Source organism: Capra hircus, chromosome 8 (assembly GCF_001704415.2).
Source record: "Capra hircus breed San Clemente chromosome 8, ASM170441v1, whole genome shotgun sequence".
Classification (NCBI taxonomy): domain Eukaryota; kingdom Metazoa; phylum Chordata; class Mammalia; order Artiodactyla; family Bovidae; genus Capra; species Capra hircus.
In genome coordinates, this window is record NC_030815.1 from 14,412,304 (window position 1) to 14,427,822 (window position 15,519).

Consider the following 15,519-nt stretch of genomic DNA (forward strand, 5'->3'; position numbering starts at 1 on the left):
ACCCTAATACCAAAACCTTACAAAGATGCCACAAAAAAAAAAAAAAAAGAGAAAGAAAACTACAGGCCAGTATCACTGATGAAAATAGATTCAAAAATCCTTAACAAAACTCTAGCAATCAGAATCCATCAACACATTAAAAAGATTATACACCATGACCAAGTGGGCTTTATCCCAGGGATGCAAGGATTCTTCAATATCCACAAATCAATGTAATACATCACATTAACAAATTGAAAAATAAAAGCCATATGATTATCTCAATAGATGCAGAGAAAGCCCTTGAGAAAATTCAACATTCAATTATGATAAAAACTCTCCATAAAGCAGAAATAGAAGGAACATACCTCAACATAATAAAACCTGTGTATGACAAACCCACAGCAAACATTATCTTCAATGGTGAAAAATTGAAACCACTTCCCCTGAAGTCAGGAACAAGACAAGGGTGCCCACTTTCATCACTACTAGTTAACATAGTTCTAGAAGTTTGGGGCACAACAATCAGAGCAGAAAAAGAAATAAAAGGAATCCAAATTGAAAAAGAAGAAGTAAAACTCTCACTGTTTGCAGATGACATGATCCTTAACATAGAAAACCCTAAAGACTCCACCGGAAAATTACTAGAGCTAATCAATGAATATAGTAAAGTCGCAGGATATAAAATCAATGCACAGAAATCCCTTGCATTCCTATACACTAATAATGAGAAAATAGAAAGAGAAATTAAGGAAACAATTCCATTCACCACTGCAATGAAAAGAATAAAATACTTAGATATATATATAACTAAAGAAACTAAAGACCTATATATCAGTCAGTTCAATTCAGTCGCTCAGTCGTGTCCAACTCCTTGCAACCCCATGAATCACAGCACGCCAGGCCTCCCTGTCCATCACCAACTCCCAGAGCTCACTCAGACTCATGTCCATCGAGTTAGTGATGCCATCCAGCCATCTCATCCTCTGTCTCCCCATCTCCTCCTGCCCCCAATCCCTCCCAGCAGCAGAGTCTTTTCCAATGAGTCAACACTTTGCATGAGGTGGTCAAAGTACTGGAGTTTCAGCTTTAGCATCATTCCTTCCAAAGAAATCCCAGGGTTGATCTCCTCCAGAATGGACTGGTTGAACCTTCTTGCAGTCCAAGGAACTCTCAAGAGTCTTCTCCAACACCACAGTTCAAAAGCATCAATTCTTCGGGCTCAGCCTTCTTCACAGCCCAACTCTCACATCCATACATGACCACAGGGAAAACCATAGCCTTGACTAGACGGACCTTAGTCGGCAAAGTAATGTCTCTGCTTTTGAATATACTATCTAGGCTGGTCATAACTTTCCTTCCAAGGAGTAAGCGTCTTTTAATTTCATGGCTGCAATCACCATCTGCAGTGATTTTGGAGGCCCAAAAAATAAAGTCTGACACTGTTTCCACTGTTTCCCCATCTATCTGTTTCCCATAAAGTGATGGGACCAGATGCCATGATCTTTGTTTCCTGCATATTGAGCTGTAGGCCAACTTTTTCACTCTCCTCTTTCACTTTCATCAAGAGGCCTTTTAGTTCCTCTTCACTTTCTGCCATAAGGGTGGTGTCATCTGCATATCCGAGGTTATTGATATTTCTCCCAGCATATAGAAAACTATAAAACACTGATGAAAGAAATCAAAGAGGACACTAATAGATGGAGAAATATACCATGTTCATGGATTGGAAGAATCAATATAGTGAAAATGAGTATACTACCCAAAACAATCTATAGATTCAATGCAATCCCTATCAAGCTACCAACTCTATTTTTCACAGAGCTAGAACAAATAATTTCACAATTTGTATGGAAATACAAAAAACCTCGAATAGCCAAAGCAATCTTAAGAAAGAAGAATGGAACTGGAGGAATCAACCTGCCTGACTTCAGGCTCTAATACAAAGCCACAGTCATCAAGACAGTATGGTACTGGCACAAAGACAGAAATATAGATCAATGGAACAAAATAGAAAGCCCACAGATAAATCCACGCACCTATGGACACTTATCTTTGACAAAGGAAGCAAGAATATACAATGGAGTAAAGACAATCTCTTTAACAAGTGGTGCTGGGAAAACTGGTCAACCACTTGTAAAAGAATGAAACTAGATCACTTTCTAACACCATACACAAAAATAAATTCAAAATGGATTAAAGATCTAAATGTAAGACCAGAAACTATAAAACTCCTAGAGGAGAACATACGCAAAACACTCTCCGACATAAATCATAGCAGGATCCTCTATGTCCCACCTCCCAGAATACTGGAAATAAAAGCAAAAATAAACAAATGGGACTCAATTAAAATTAAAGGCTTCTGCACAACAAAGGAAATTATAAACAAGGTGAAAAGACAGCCTTCAGAATGGGAGAAAATAATAGCAAATGAAGCAACTGACAAACAACTAATCTCAAAAATATACAAGAAAAATATACAAGCAACTCCTGCAGCTCAATTCCAGAACAATAAATTACCCAATCAAAAATGGGCCAAAGAACTAAATGAACATTTCTCCAAAGAAGACATACAGATGGCTAACAAACACATGAAAAGATGCTCAATATCACTCATTATCAGAGAAATGTAAATCAAAACCACAATGAGGTACCATTTCATGCCAGTCAGAATGGCAGCGATCCAAAAGTCTACAAGCAATAAAGGTGTGAGAGAGAAGGTGTGAGTAAAGGGAACCCTCTTACACTGTTGGTGGGAATGCAAACTAGTACAGCCACTATGGAGAACAGTGTGGAGATACCTTAAAAAATTGCAAATAGAACTGCCTTATGACCCAGCAATCCCACTTCTGGGCATACACACCAAGGAAACCAGAATTGAAAGAGACATGTGTACCCCAATGTTCATCACAGCACTGTTTATAATAGCCAGGACATGGAAGCAACCTAGATGTCCATCAGCAGATGAATGGATAAGAAAGCTGTGGTACATATTCACAATGGAGTTTTACTCAGCCATTAAAAAGAATACATTTGAATCAGTTCTAATGAGGTGGATGAAACTGGAGCCGATCATACAGAGTGAAGTAAGCCAGAAAGAAAAACACCAATACAGCATACTAACACATATATATGGAATTTAGAAAGATGGTAAGGATAACCCTGTATGTGAGACAGCAAAAGAGACACAGATGTATGCAACAGTCTTTTGGACTCTGTGGGAGAGGGCGAGGGTGGGATGATTCGGGAGAATGGCATTGAAACATGTATAATATCATATGCGAAACGAATTACCCATCCAGGTTTGATGCAGGATACAGGATGTGTGCGGCTGGTGCACTGGGAAGGCCCAGAGGGATGGTACGGGGAGGGAGGTGGGAGAGGGGTTCAGGATGGGGAACATGTGTTTACCTGTGGCGGATTCATGTTGATGTATGGCAAAACCAATACAATGTTGTAAAGTAATTAGCGTCCAATTAAAATAAATAAATTTAAATTTAAAAATAATAAAATAATAAATAAAGAGTCAAATAATTTAATAAATTTACATAATATACACCTACTTAGGTTATCTGCCTTTTTCATATGTGAGACTGGGCAGAGTATCTCTGGCAAGTAATTGGCCACTTTATGGACATAGAAGTTCTGTAATATTTATTATTATTCAATGTTCATAAGAACAGTAGTGATAGAATCTCATTTATGATTTTAGCAATTTTTTTTTTCTTGGTGAATAAACAATGTTTAATACCGTGTAATAACTTCTAAGTCATATATAGCTTTATCTGCAAATTTTCAAATGTGGAGTGTCAGTTCTAAATACATTGGTATTTCACAGGCAACATTAATTCTAAGAGTCTTTTCTTTTACTTTTTAAATGGAAAGGCACAACACATTACAGGAAAATGTAGAATATGTAGGTGTGAAGTTAAATTAATGATCATAATGGATCATACAAAAAAATTTAGAATTCATAATAATTTGTAATCAATAACTTGCCTAATCTATAAGACAAAGGATTTGAGGTTTATTTCATGTTTGCTGCTAAGTCGCTTCAGTCGTGTCCGACTCTGCACTACCCCATAGACGGCAGCCCACCAGGCTCCCCCGTCCCTGGGATTCTCCAGACAAGAACACTGGAGTGGGTTGCCATTTCCTTCTCCAATGCATGAAGGTGAAAAGTCAAAGTGAAGTCGCTCAGTCGTGCCCGACTCTTAGCGACCCCATGGACTGCAGCCTACCAGGCTCCTCTGTCCATGGATTTTCCAGGCAAGAGTACTGGAGTGGGGTGCCATTGCCTTCTCATATTTCATGTTTAGGTTACTGGAAATAATGCTGTTCTAAGCATTCTCATACACAGCTCTTGTTGCACATGTAGACATTTTTTCTGTCTTATGTACAAGTAGGAATCAAATTTTGTAGAATTTTATATATGTTGTAACATAGGAGTCAGTTTTCTACTATTATACAGACATCCAACTGATCCAGTATCCATCTGAAAATATCATTGACCTATTTTTGAAGTATCATCTTTGTCATAAATCAAGTGCCTGTATATATGTGATGAATGTTCTCAAGAGTCTATCCCTTTTGAGAGGTTCTCTTTGTTGATCATTATGGCAATATTATATTTTCCTAATTATTCTATCTTTAAAATACATGATGGTGTTTGATATTATAGAAATTTCCATATTTTTTTTTAACCAGTGTTTGGATATTCTTGTCCCTCCAGATTTTCAGATTTCACCAGAAACTGTTAGTATTTTCATTGAAACTGCTTAGAGTCTGTAAAGCAATTTGAGGCCAACTGATCTTATCACAGTACTGCATCTTTTAATCCACGAACATGATTTACCACCTCAGTTTATTTAAGTTATTCTTAACTTTCCTAAACAGTGTTTTGTATTGCACAGATTCTTAAACATTATTTTTTAGGTTTAGTCCTTTTCTAAAAATGTTTTAAGGTTTTCTAAAATTGTATTTGTAAAAAGGAAGTTGTAACTGTTGCTGATATTTAAAAATACAACCAGTTGTGCCTATTTATTCCAAATGTTTAATTTCTTTGTATATTTTATAATATTCACTTCTGATTTTTAGTGCTTTCAGGTTCTGCAGTGATAGCACTTTTTTCCTTCATAAAATTTTTCACAGAGACTTATCAATTTTATTAGTATTTTCAAAGGAAAGCTTCTACCTCATTAAACCTCTATGTTTCATATTTTGCCAGTATTTTATCAACTTGAATAGTTCTGTCTTTATGATTTACTTCCTTCCACTTTCTTGAGTTTTATTTTTTGCCTTTGTGAAAAAATAACTTCTGGGGCTGAATTCTGTATTATTAATTTGCAGGTCATTCTTAAAATACATTAAAAAATAATAATAAATAAAAAAATAAAATACATAAACACGTATCATTTCTTCTAAGCACAAGTTCAGCTTTATTTCACAAGCTTTGATATGTGGCATTTTAGTACTCAGTCCAAGATAGTTTAAAATTTACACTGTGATCTCTTATTGATCCATGAGTTACTTAACAGTTTGCTTTCTAACTTTTAAAAATGTAGCACTTTCTACTTATCTATTTGGAATTTAATTTCCAGACATTTTTGCTCTGTAGTCAGAGCCATACTAATATGATTCCAACCTTTGAAACTTCTTCAGATTTCCATTATGCTTCAGCTTATGGTTCATTTTTGGAAATGTCCCAGGTGTACTTGAAAGTGTGAAAATACATTCAAGGATTTTATATCTGTCACAAAACTATTTGTTGTGTGTGTGCTCAGCCAAGTCTGACTCTTTGCAACCCCATGGACAGCAGCCTACCAGGTTCCTCTGTCCATGGAATTTTCCAGGCAAGAATACTGGATTGGGTTGCCATTTTCTCCTCCAGGGGAATCTTCCTGACCCTGTGTCTCTTGCATCTCCTGCATTGGCAGGGAGATTCTTTACCACTGGGAAGCAGGTAACTATAATAGTACTTTTTTTTTTTTAAGTTATAGAAAAATAAATTAAACTAAAGCAAAACAACCACTGTGACTCTCCAACTATATTTAACTTCGAGCAAATCCCTCTGTCTAAAATGCCTTCTTCTAATCCACATTTATTCAAATTCTCCTGGTCTTTTCAGGCCTACCTCACGTACCATCTTCTCTAGAAGGCTTTTATGTTTCCCCAGTTGGAAGGACTATCTTCATTTTCTAAAATCTGAATCTTTCTATCATTAATCTAATGTAGCAGAAATGTATGTGTTTATTTTACTCATTTGATTATAGCTTTCTGAAAATCTATAGCAGGTGAAATTCATGTTTCATTCCAAGAAATCTTTGTTTTGAGTCTGCCTGCAAAAACATTTATGGTTGAAGGAATTAATGAAATAACAAAGACTCAAGGTCTAGAATGAAGAGCAAGAATTCTACTTGTAAGTTTTAGTTTATTTTTATATACTGAATTCTTTCTACGTCTTATCTTGAATAATTTTTTTATAATTTAGAAAATTTTCTTTGAATTTCTCTCCTGCCTTAATAAAAATCATAGTTGTATAACTCAAAACCTGAAGCTACTTGATTCTGTCAAAACCAAGTTCAGTTGTATGACAAACAATTTCCAGCAAAATGAACAGAAGAATTTTGAAAAGGTCATACAGCTTTAGCACATAAACTACATGCATAAAAGCTCTCTCAGTGCTCCAGTATTTTGTTAATGAATTTAAAGACCTAGCAAAAAAAAGAAAATGAAGCAAATGAATGCATTACCATGATGAAGTCTGGGAATGCAATGGAAACCAGTAGAGCAGAGGAAGAGAACTTTTATATATAACATATATATATATATAAAACATGTAATTTTGACTGAGAAATATTTTAGATTGAAAAGCCTCCTTTCTACAATTAGGCTAAGCCAATGCTTTAAAAATAGAATATATTAGTAAAGATGCTAACATTAAAATCTGACCTTTTCAGTTGTTTTTTTTTTTAATCACTGGGAAATACTAATTGAAAATTGTTCTGCATGCAAGTCGACATTAACTCAATAATTCATTTCATAATTAACTGATTGAAGCAGTTGGGAATATTTAACTCCTTGTTTTATTCCATTATTCTCTAACATCTCCTAGAATTTTGATAGGTATAGTGAAATTTTGAATTCCACATTTTTGGGTTATAAGTGTTATAAAGTGTTTAGGATTCCAGTAATGCATTAGAATTTTAACAGCACTGCACACTGCATATTCTGTCATTAACTGTGTGGTTTAAAAGTATAGCCTAGTGTGCTTTTATCTATGAAAAGTGTACAAGAGCAGACAAAGTTGTAGTCACCCACATTTAAACCTCATCTCACCAAAGCTCAACTCCATTGGAGCTAAACAAAGGAAAATTTTGGTTAAGGTTGAGATTTCAAATTTTAGTGTCTCAAGTCTGAGAATTTAAATGAGAAAACCTGCAAGATGAAGTGAATTAAACAAAATATAACAATGAGAACTGAATACCTAAACAAAGATAGCAGTAGGTGGGGACAGACTGTTATTCTGGGACACATTGAACTGAATGCATACAAATAGACTATGCTGCTTCAAAAGAAGTGAATTAACAGAAGAGAAGGGGAAACGTCATATACTTTAACCAACTGCATCAATTAATGAAGAGAGTAAAAGTAAAGTTCAATATATGTGTGTGTATATGTGTGTACAATATGTGCAAATCAAAAGTGACCTATTTTCACATCTAGCTTGTAATTTTTATTTCATGTTCACAAAGTATAAAATAAGAATGTTTATAAAATAAAAATAAGTATAAATAAGGTCAGTTACTATGTGTACTGATCAATGATGAGTAAAATATTTCACTCATCCATTCAACCTTTACTATGTATCTGTAACTTGTTTACTGTAACTTTATATAAAGAAATTTAATATACAGTCTGTCTTTTAGTAATGTAAAAGGCAGAATTTTAACAAAGAACACTCTAATGTGGATACTTCAACTCTCTTTAAAAAAAAAGATCTGGATCTAAATGCTCATCTATGTGTATTTTTTGTTAAATTACACAATGATGATGTGATGATGATTTGGGGTTAAGAATAGAATCTGTAAGAAAGAAGTAGATGAAAATAATGACTATACTTTTTCAAAATATTTGCTTCTACACTATTATTGGCATTCTGCTAATAGTATCAGTGTGAACAATATCATATGAGAAATTTATTTTACAACCAAGTGCTATAAAAATATTTTCCTCTTTGCTTTGTCCAAGAGAAAACTATGAGCTCAATCAGAGACATGACCATCAAAACTATCATCATGGTGAAATTTTCTCCTTCTTAGTGTTCTTTTTTTTTCCCTTCATGTCAGTGATTTTTAACTTTAGGATCTGTTCTTTGAATCTGCTAAAAACTATCTCGATTATTTTGTGAGACAAAATAGGCATTATTTAAAGAATAAAAACATAACTGAAATACCATGCAAATGCTGCGACTGAGGTATGAAGGGGGTGATATGAGAGCCTGGGGAAAACAGTGATACCCTTTCCCTCCCAGGTCAGGATCTGGGAACACTTTGGTTCATTGAGGTAAGTGGGTACTTGAGCCAAAGTCTTGAAAAAGTCAGAGTAGAAATTGAATATATTCTCAGAATAAATGTTATGAATGCTATAAAAATTATATAAAAGTGATAGTCGGCCTTTAGGTAAAAGGCAAAAGATAATGTGGTAAGAATTAATGCATATGAGAGGACTTTTCCAATGGAACAGTGCAGGAGAGTTATGCTACAGTTTCAGAACAAGATGCAAACTGAAATAATAAATTATGAAAAACACCAAATAGCTTAATTTATTTTAATAAATTGAGATCATAGGACTGGTAAAGGTCAGTTGTCATTCTAATCTGAAAGAAAGGCAATGCCAAAGAATGCTCAAACTACCACACAATTGCACTCATCTCACATGCTAGTAAAGTAATGCTCAAAATTCTCCAAGCCAGGATTCAGCAATACATGAACCATGAACTTTCAGATGTTCAAGCTGGTTTTAGAAAAGGCAGAAGAACCAGAGATCAAATTGCCAACATTCGCTGGATCATTGAAAAAGCAAGAGAGTTCCAGAAAAGCATCTATTTCTGTTTTATTGTTTAGGCCAAATCCTTTGATTGTGTGGACAACAATAAACTGTGGAAAATTCTGAAAGAGATGGGAATACCAGACCATCTGACCTGCCTCTTGAGAAACCTATATGCAGGTCAGGAAGCAACAGTTAGAACTGCACATGGAACAACAGATGGGTTCCAAACAGGAAAAGGAGTACGTCAAGGCTGTATATTGTCACCCTGCTTATTTAACTTATATGCAGCATACATCATGAGAAATGCTGGGCTGGAAGAAGCACATTCTAGAATCAAGATTGCCAGGAGAACTATCAATAACCTCAGATATGCAGATGACACCACCCTTATGGCAGAAAGTGAAGAAGAACCAAAGAGCCTCTTGATGAAAGTGAAAGAGAAGAGTGAAAAACTTGGCTTAAAACATTCAGAAAATGAAGATCATGGCATCTGGTCCCATCACTTCATGGGAAATAGATGGGGAAACAGTGTCAGACTTTATTTTTCTGGGCTCCAAAATCACTGCAGATGGTGACTGCAGCCTTGAAATTAAAAGACACTCATTCCTTGGAAGGAAATTATGATCAGCCTAGACAGCATATTAAAAAGCGGAGACATTAATTTGTCAGCAAAGGTCCATCTAGTCAAGGCTATGGTTTTCCCAGTGGTCATGTATGGATGTGAGAGTTGGATAAAGAAAGCTGAGCACAGAAGAATTGACGCTTTTGAACTGTGGTGTTGGAGAAGACTCTTGAGAGTCCCTTGGACTGCAAGGAGATCCAACCAGTCTATCCTAAAGGAGATCAGTCCTGGGGGTTCATTGGAAGGACTGATGTTGAAGCTGAAACTCCAATACTTTGGCCACCTGATGCAAAGAGCTGACTCATTTGAAAAGACCCTGATGTTGGGAAAGATTGAAGGCAGGAGGAGAAGGGGACACAGAGGATGAGATGGTTAGATGGCATCACCGACTCAATGGACATGAGTTTGGGTAAACTCCGGGAGTTGGTGATGGACAGGGAGGCCTGGCATGCTGTGGTTCATGGGGTTGCAAAGAATCAGATACAACTGAGTGAATAAACTGTACTGACGGATGTTTAATTTATAAAAATGCTTTTTATAATGTTATAGCATTATTAATAATGAAGCTTTAACAATTTATTGTTTAATCCCATACAAAAGAAATGTTACATCTGTATTAGTGTTTTGGATTATGTCATTACAGAAACCCTATTTATCTAGGCAAACAAAATCAGTGGCAGATATTAGCTAATTAAAACAAGGGGTTCCCAGGTGGCTCATTAGTAAAGAATCTGCCTGCCAGTGCCAGAGATCTGAGTTTGATCCCTGGGTTGGGAAGATCCTCTGGAAAGGAAATGGCAACCCGCTCCAGTATTCTTGCCTGGAAAATCCCATGGACAGAGGAACCTGGATGACCAAAGTCCATGGGATCACAAAAAAGTCAGACACAACTTAGCGACTAAAGAAGAGCAGCAAATTAAAACAAGGCAAATATAGTTATCATTACAAATCAACAAAGTAGCAACCAAATTCTTTAACGATGGCTAAATTATTTCTGTCTCATATCAGAACCCTGCCAAAATATGTTTGCTGAAAATGTGAATTGTATACAGTATTTATTATCCTTCTTCCCATATTTGAATTTGTAAGCAATGTGCATAAAAGCTCTATCATTCAAAATTTACAGTCAGAAAAACCAAAACCTTTAAAATATTGGCATATATAGTTGATCCAGTGGTAGATCCATAAACTAATATTAAGGCCTTATTACTGAAGATAATTGGTTGGAAAATCTATACACAAAAGTTAGATGCATAATGACTCACTCCCAAAGTGATGAGCAGTGCTCACATCAATGGACTTGATTTCAAAGGTTTTTCTGAATCATCACAGCAGTCTAGAATTATTTCAGAATACTGTGGTGCATGATTATGAACTTTCAGTTGATTGACTGAAGGGTTCACAACTGGTTCTATACCCTGGAACAACTGTTTATCTTCCCAAATCTCACTTTTCCATTTATACGTATAGAATAATAAATTAGAGACAATTACTGTAAAATATTTGACATAGAATACTCTATTATTAAATTTTTACTTTTATCTAATATTATATTCTAATTTGATGGATAAACCAAATACAGTAAAACACATTCAAAATGTTAAAATCTGTTCAATTATACAAAAAAAAAAGCATATTTAATGCAAGGTATCTAAGAGAACAAAGAAATTTCCAAATCTCATGGCTTAACAAAATAGTTTACTTCTTGCAGAGATAAATTCTGAGCAATCATGACCAGCAAGTGACCAAAGAAATACCCATGAACTTAGCATCACTTCATCTTATGGCTTTGTCATTCTCTAAATTGTTGGTTTGGAAAATAAAGGTACAAAGGCCTGGAAACAGACAATGTCATTTCACCTTCCATTGAGAAGAACAATGTCATACACCCTACCTAAGAAAATCTGAAAAACTGGGAAAGTTAACCTAGCTCAGAAAGAAGGAGAAAATGATTTAGGGAAAAGCTAGCATAGTCTACTTAATTAATGAATACCTAATAAATACATTTAGGCATTTTCCAGCAATGAAGATGTGAAAATAAATAAAACTGTCTTACAGTTTAGTTGGTTAGAAGAGAATGACACACAGACAATTCATACAATGAGTTAGGTACCTATTGGTAAATTTAGTTATACAGTACACGGAGGGAAAGACTGAAGTAGGTATTTGTTCACTATGAAAAAGAAAATACTTATAACTGACTTTTAAAGTTAAAAAATAGTCAGTTCAGTCGCTCAGTCGTATCCAACTCTTTGCGACCCCATGAATCGCAGCACGCCTAGCCTCCCTGTCCATCACCAACTCCTGGAGTTCACTCAGATTCACGTCCATTGAGTCAATGATGCCATCCAGCCATCTCATCCTCTGTCATCCCCTTCTCCTCCTGCCCCCAATCCCTCCCAGCATCAGAGTCTTTTCCAATAAGTCAACTCTTCGCATGAGGTGGCCAAAGTACTGGAGTTTCAGCCTCAGCATCAGTCCTTCTGAAGAAATCCCAGGGCTGATCTCCTTCAGAATGGACTGGTTGGATCTCCTTGCTGTCCAAGGGACTCTCAAGAGTCTTCTCCAAAACCACAATTCAAAAGCATCAATTCTTCAGCACTCAGCCTTCTTCACAGTCCAACTCTCACATCCATACATGACTACTGGAAAAACAATAGTCTTGACTAGACGGACCTTAGTTGGCAAAGTAATGTCTCTGCTTTTGAATATGCTATCTAGGTTGATCATAACTTTTAGAGGTTTACAAATAACCAAATATAAACAGCAGTAGAAGACATTCTGGGGATACATCAGGTTCAAAACAACTGGGTACTTTTGGGAACAACTTTTGACATAAACTAATTTCCAAATTTGAAAGAGGTCAAGGGCAAGGAAGAGATCATGAGGGTTCATGCTTGCTCTTACAATGGGATTTTATCTTATTCTATGAATAATAGGGCTCTTAATGAATTTTAAGAAGGGACATGAAAAAACATTAGTCAAAGGAAATTTAAAGGAGATGGGCAAATTAAAAAGTCATCCTAAGAATTGACTTCTCAAGTAATAGGACATAAATTAAGTGGTTGTCAGCAGAAGTGAAGTCAAAAGAAAGATTCAAAATATAGTAAAGAGTTAAAAACAATGATTTTAGTGATTGGTTGGAGGGATAAGTATCAGGGAAATTTCTCACATGTAACTTTCAGTTGATCAGACTAATTAACTTATCAAAAAAGCACCTTCCCTGGTGGCTCAGATGGTAAAACATCTGCTTGCAATGCGGGAGACCAGAGTTCGATCCCTGGGTTGGAAAGATCCCCTGGAGAAGGAAATGGCAACCCACTCCAGTACTCTTGCCTGGAAAATCCCATGGACAGAGGAGGCTGGTAGGCTACATTCCATGGGGTCACAAAGAGTGGGACATGACTGAGCAAATTCACTTTCACTTTCTTTCACTTTAATTAGTATAGACAGAGGACAGATTAATATTTATGTATTCAAATCATATTTTATGTTATTAACTCAATTTGATACATTATTAAATTTATATTGCTTCCACAAACTATGTGTTAAATCTTAGATTTATAGTTATTGCAACTGTTTCTCTGGAAAAACAAGGGCAATTTTCAGTAAATACTTTATTCTTTATTTTTTAGCTAGAAGTACATTTTTTCAAATAAGTCAGATTTAACAATCGAATGAATGTTCCTATTGTGGTATCAAAGTAAAAACAATAAAAACATTTCTTAAGAAATATTAACTTCATTGTGGAATTTTTCTTGCCTGGAGAATCCCATGGACAGTGGAGCCTGGAAGGCAACAGCCCATGAGGTTGCAAAGACATGACTGAGCGACTAACACTTTCACTATCATATGTGAAATATCACTGGATATTTCCCTATTGCGTGCATGCTCCATTGCTCAGTCGTGTCTGAGTCTTTGCCACCCCATGGACTGTAGCCTGCCAGGTGCCTCTGTCCATGGGATTTCCCAGGCAAGAATACTGGAGTGGGTTGTCATTTACTCCTGCAGGGGATCTTCCCAACCCAGGGATCGAATCCATGTCTCCTGTGTCTCCTGCATCACCAGGCAGAATTGTTTACCACTGAGCCACCTGGGAAGCCCGTATTTAGCCAGCTAAATTTGCTACCTGACCACAGCAGGGATAAATATATAGTTTCTCTCTAAGATTTCACTCTGAAATTGACTTTTATTTTTGAATTTCTGTTATGCTGATGCTTTGAAATGTTTCACATTTTTTCTTTTTGTAACAAGAAACCATGCTGAGGAACTAGTTTCAGATAAGACATCATCTATAAACATCAAATGTTTATATTTATCTAAAATAGTAATGGCCTAACTTTGTAATAGGTGAGCAAAACTTAACAAATTGGCCAGAAAGATAATATTTATAAAATACAGGATACTGAGTTACACTTATGCACTACCATGTCATGTCTGAATGAATAGGCAACTGGTTTTCTCCACCAGAAAGAGAAACTCAGTCCTCAAGTGACTGCTGCAGTATTTCCCAAGTGACTCCTTTTTAAATATGATTGAGAAACACTACCAATTATTATCTCTTCACATCAGCAACATAGTGCCTTCCATCAGAATTTGTAGGGAATCATTTAGCTTTGCTTTACCCATAAATTTCTAAATGTTAAATTGATATGTCTTCACAAAATAGATCAATTTAATAGTTTATAGATAGAGTTTAAATGGGAAAGTATATTCTTCACTTTTTTGTGAAGTTTTCTATTTTTATATAATCATTGATTTTTATGTTTATATACTCATTAAGTCAGAAAAAGAGAAAGGAAGTACAAGAGGAGGGGGAAGAAAAGGATGAGAAGGAAGAGAAATGGAGAGCACAGGGAAGATTAAAAGGAAGAAGAGAAAGAGGAGAAAGAACTTGGAAGTCTTCAAAGTATCAGGCACTATCGCAAGTGAGAAAATTAAATCCCTAACTTTGAGAAGAACACCTCTTAGAGGAGGAGATACAAAAATAAGTTCTACCTATAATTGATGTGGAGAGAGAGAGACCAGGACAGGGTGAAGCCAGGTGAAGGATATGAAAAACTGATGGCTTTTCATGTGATAAATGAGAAAACATAAAAATATTAGAAAAGGATGTAACATAATAGCAGATGCTATATCAGTGAATAAATGTCCCTGGACTTAGTTTGATCCAGAGAGTCACTAAGTGTTTTGATCCTTAGAAGGTCACTAGACAATTCTAGCAACAAAATGCTAGCAATTCAAAGGAGAAATGCAGTTATACAAAAAGAATTATGTAAAAAGGTAAAATAAGATTTATTCCAGGAATGCAAGTGTTGGTTGGTTGAACAGCCAAAATTCAATAAATATAATACACAATAGCAATAAAATAAAGAACAAAATCCATAATCATAGCAATAGATTTTTAAAAGTCATTTGAGACAATTCAAAACCACTTTATGATTTCAAAATAAAATATAACAAACAAGGAATAGAAAGGAACTTTTTCAACTTTATAAAAGATATCTATGAAAACTCACATCTATCATCATACTTAGTGGTGAAAGACTGAATACTTTTTCCTAAAAGTAAGAGGAAACAAGGATGTCTGCTATTGCAGCTTCTATGCAATGTTCTACTAGAGGTTCTAGTCTAAGAAATTGGCAAGAAAATTAAAAGGCATCTAGACTGGTAATAAAGGAGTAAAATTATCTCTAATGATAAATTACATGATCTTGCACATAGAGAATTCTAAGAAATGAGCACACACAAACAAAATCAGCAACTTTTCAGGCACAAAATCAATATGCTAGACACCTGTAGAAAAACAGAAATAACCCAGGTAGAAAATGGGCAAAGACATGAAAAGAAAGTAGCCATCATAGAAT